Below are 5,301 nucleotides of genomic sequence, written 5' to 3'. Positions count from 1 at the left end.
ATTCTGTTACGCGTAACAGGATATTATTCTGTTACCTTTTTTGAACTGACGGTTTTAGATGGTTGTACTGATGTTTTCGAAGCGGTTGAACTGATGCTTTAACTTGTGTTTAACAGATCGTCTTCTTTAGTTCAAAAACTTTTTGTAACTATTTTGTCAGAACGGGGCGTGTAATATATTGTTGGAAAGCTCTTGACAACCATATTTCAAGTATATTGAACGTTTTTGCAAAATCATTATGGTTTAAGAGCAGTTTTGAAAAAACCGTTTTTTTCAAAACCGAAAACGTGAATCGTATTTTGGACTCAATTTTCAAACGGTTTGTCGGAATTGAGAAAATAAGATGGTGTTGGAAAGCTGGTGAAAATCCGCATCTTCCATATATGTATTGTTTTTTCTAATTGTATATGATTTAAAAGTAATTTGAAAAATGATGAAATTCTGGGCGAAACGTATTTTCACGATTTTTTGCAAACGGTTTGCAGGATTGACGCAAATGACACGGCGTTGGAAAGCTATGGAAAATGCGCAACTTTTTCGTATAGAAATGTTTTTCTAATTCCTTACGGTTTAAAAACGAATTCAAATACGGTCATATTTCATTTTGAACATGATTTTTTTTAAAAGTTTGTCGAAATGTGGCAAATAATATATCGTTGGATAGCTATCAAAAATGCGAAACTTAGTCATGTTGAATGTTTTCTTACATTCGCAACCGTTGAAGAGTAAGTTGGATTATGGTGAGACTCATCGTGCTGTTTTTCTGTCAGAAAAAACAGAGTACTTGTACTGATCTACTTGTGCGTTTGTACTGATGCATTTTTCGGAGAGTAATTTTGAGAGGTTCCGAAAAAAGAGTACTTGAACTCATGTGTGCATTGGTTTGTACTAATTGTGTTTTCACTAATTAGACTTTGCATATTTTGGATAATATTTTTGCTCGTGAGTTTTCAACGGTTTATTGTATCATCGCCCTGTACTTGCATGGTTTATATCATCAAACTGAATGAAATTTTTTTCTAAAAAAAATGTTTTCTTATTCTTTTTTTGAACTAAACATTTTTTTACAACGATGTTCTGGACTTCTCTTATTTTACGACTTGTATTTTTCTCTTTTGAATTGCATGGGGTTTCTTTTTGCTTGAACTTTTACAAGTTGAATTTCTGTCATTTCTTTTATTCCGAACGGACCACCATTTTTGACTTGTACTAATCAATATTTTTAATTCAACCATTTTTTCTTTATAGAATGGATGAATATATGTTTGGGAAAAAGAGTACTTGAACGGATGTATGTATGGTTTTGTACTGAGCGTGTTTTCACATAATAGACTTACTCTGTATTTTCGGTATAAATTTCCAATTTTCTTTTGAAGTTAACATTGTTTTGCGACGATATTCTGGACTTCTCTCATTTTACCGCTTGAACTTTTACCATTTTTTGAATTTGGATGGTTTTTTTGTTTCTTCTTTTTTTCAAACTTATCTGGGACATCATGTTGAACTTTTTTTCTGTACTTATATGCTAGTAATAGTAGAACATTTCCCATACATTTTTTGTCAATTCGTGAACATCAACCAAAATAGGTTGGAGAGAGCAGTCAGTACAAAACCATACATATATCGAAGAAGCAACATAGTATATCCTGATACAAAGTTGGGCGGATGCTCTAGGATTTTTAGAAGTGGTGAGGAAAACACATTTAGAACCAACTCAGTTTTTTAAAGAATTATAAACTGTAATAAGAAATTTTATGTTATCATCGTCCTTGAACTTGTATGGTTTATATCGTTGAACTGAATGATATTTTTTCAAAAATATGTTTTGTGTGTTTATTTTTTTAACTCTTCTTTTGCAATGGTGTTTTGTACTTCTCTTGTTTTGCAACTTGAACTTTTAACATATGAGTGGGTTTTTTGAATTTCCTGGATTTTTGCCTTAAATCGTTGTTGAAACATTGGACATGTCATTATTTGCACTTCACACTTCCGCATTTCTATTTATTAGAAACGGTTCTCTCTTTCTTGTTTTAAATTCAAGCTAACAATTTTTTCTTGTTCGAACTGATCATTTATTTTTTAATTCAAATTGAACATCACAGCTCACAAGCACATCCTCTACGCTTTGGACCTTGGGAATTGTTGCAGTCCCAACACTCAGTATGCGGCCATAGTGATGCCTCCGCTTCATGTCACACAGGTGCGGGCACGGTGTTCATCTCACCGCCGCTATTACCAGACAGGCAGAACAGTGGCAGCCTACAGAACAAAGCACCATCTGCTTGTACTGGCCCTATTTCACTGCATTTTCCCCACAATTAGTAGCAACAAAGCACCATCTTTTTGGTAGCACAATGGTTTGTAGAATCATGGCAGCTGGGGACTAAATTGTACTGCTGTGAATCAAAACTTCAGAGACACCTAAACTATACTGCTATGCAATCAAAATTACAGTTGCAAGAAGTATACGTGATTCCAGAAATGTCCCCCAACATGTACTGGGCAGCTTCAGAGCCTGTACTGACAATGAACTATGGATCGACGGCTAGAGGCGGAGTAGCTCCACCCCGGCGAGTCGAGAGTAAATACACAAATAGAAGAGAGCAGAACACAGCGGTAGAAGATGCTCAGAACTCCACACACAAGCGAGACCGGGGTGCTCTTCGTCGAGCTCCGTTGGTTGAGAGGCCGGAAGATGCAAAGTTGAACGGCCAGAGCAGATCAGCCAGGACGGACTCCATAGCTGCACAGGGAGCCGGCTATATATTTATTCTCTTTGAACTTACCAGAAAGTTCGGAGTCAAGAAACCACCAAAATTCCAAAGCACAAACTTTTCAATCTAATGTTCATTTTATTCAACTTTTATCAAAAATAAAATTGATTTTTTTGTAACATAAGCACTAGGACAGCTATCAATATATAAATTGATTTTTTTAGGTTTTTGGGAAAGAGAATTCAGGTTTTGTAACTATATGAAAGTTTAAATGTGTGTACTGCTCTAGAGCAATTGTTTATACTCCTCATGTCTATAAAAATTGGCTTTTATTCTAAAACAAATTAAAGTAATTGTAGACTGCTACAGTTTTTCGCAAGGCGAGCCACTAGTTTTCTAACCAAAGAACTGAAGAATTTAGAAAAGGTGAACTACTAACCAGTTGACTGCAGAATTTAACAATGCTAATCTACAGAATTACAGAATTTGGCAAAGGTGAACTACTAACCGGAAATTTAAGATTTTTGAGAGAAAGGTGAACAGTCATATTTTTCTACATAGAATTGCATTACTGAGTTTCAAACATTAAAACTTGAATAAGATTTGTACTGAACACAAATAATAAATTGAACTGAATGAGGCACAAAAGCTAGCAGCATCAGCATACGAGAACTACACGCATCACTTCGAAATAAACTTCAACAAGAAGATCAACTCATCTGCTAAACCTGCATTCCCAGAGAACAAATCGATCGAGCGCCGCCTCACCTTTCTTAAGCTCTGACGGACCTCCCGGAATGCGACCATCGCAGTGTCTCACCCCACCTCTACCTCCCCTTGTAGCGTCAACAGGGGCGCGCTGCTACTCCTGAAGCAGCGACCTTCCCTGCTGATGTATTCCTAGACGATAATATCTGAACATCAGGGAAACAAATGTTTGAACGTCCGAGACAGTAGTGTGTGAACTTGTCGATGAAAACATAAAGCATGCTAAAATTTTCAGGAAACATGCTAAAATTGGGCATGTTTAGTGATCAAGAAAATATTTAGAGATCGTTGTTAGAGATCTCAAGCGAGCAACGATTAAACATACGTATAGATACAAGAATGAGATGACAAAAGCTGAACTTTAGGAGATGTCCAAGAAGAACAGCCAACGACAGTGGTCAAATAATTTTGAAGATGGACTGTTGCTGTATGTTTGCATCTATAACGAGACTTGGAATGTTTTTTTTCCTGTAAACCTATAACGAGACACAAGTCACTGGTCAGATGTATGTACTGTATGTACATGTAACACAACTCCAAATGATTTGAACTAATGATGATGAGCAGTCGAGTTACGCTGGCTGGCCATTGTGACGATGTATGTTAGTATGTGTTTTTTCAAGCAGACAAAAATGATGAAACTAGACACACTTTGTTTTCTTTTTGCTTTGGATAAGATGAACTAAAAAACTTTCAAAGATGAACTGAAAGGTTTTGAACCTCCAGGAAGCCTCTTGGGAAACTCGAAAGCCATGGACTGCTGGTCGCGACGAAGTCGACCACCCTTATGCCATGGGGTTGGACTGAGGATGGCACACATGCACCCTTGATGACAGCAGAGACCGTGGGAGACTACAACTACCAGCACTACAAAAACACATATTGACTCTATAGGCAGAGACTACAACACACACCCCATTCCTCAATTGCAAATTTGCAATACATATTTACATACCACATCAAGGTGATATCTTTGTACTTAAAAACTTTATGGAAGGTGAACTCATGATTTTTCTTTCTGAACTTTGTTTCTTTTTTCTCTGGACTGATACAAACTTCCACCACGTACTAGTGTGATTTTATTTTCAAACACAAGAGAAGAGCTTTATTTACATCGTCGATACATGTCCAACCATTTCATTTCTGGAAAGCAAGCAAACATCTTTGTCCTATTTATATAAACCAGCCTTTTTTCTATAAGTGAAGTATATGATGGAGCAAAAACTAGAAGCTGGATCGTGAATAGTATTAGAAGTTTAGTGCCCACATAAGAAGAAATAGCAAATACGAGTATGGAGCAGCAGCAGTACAAATATGTAAAAGTTCTAGAATTTGATAAAAAACGAAGTTGTTTGATCTGGTTAGTACTACCATAACTAGATACATGTAAAAGTTAAGTGACAACAAGTTCAAAAGAAATTCAAAAAATGAAACCGAATTGATGGGCTTACTTCATGCATTAAATTCTACACCATAGCGTCTTGTCTGGATGTACACGACGGAGCCGGCGGGCTGCACATCGAGCCACACTGCACAGAGAAGTAGTGTCGAATGATTCAGTCTCGGCGGGCTGCGAGCATGCCATTGCTGCATTTAGAAATTTTCACCATTGGTTTCTGAACAATAAGTACAAGAATCACCAAAAGTTGGACTGAAGCTCTAGGAATTTTAGCTCCAAGAACAAATGAGTTTAAGTTCAGAGATGAAACATAGTTGAACGTTCTTCAGTGTCATGAGATAGTACATGTGGAAGATCATTTCATTTGCTATCTCTCTCTATCTCACTCACATCACCCTACAGCAGCAACGCACCAATGCG

This window comes from Triticum aestivum, chromosome 2B (assembly GCF_018294505.1).
Source record: "Triticum aestivum cultivar Chinese Spring chromosome 2B, IWGSC CS RefSeq v2.1, whole genome shotgun sequence".
NCBI classification, from domain to species: domain Eukaryota; kingdom Viridiplantae; phylum Streptophyta; class Magnoliopsida; order Poales; family Poaceae; genus Triticum; species Triticum aestivum.
The sequence above is the reverse complement of the archived record's forward strand: the minus strand, read 5'-3'. Positions refer to the sequence as shown.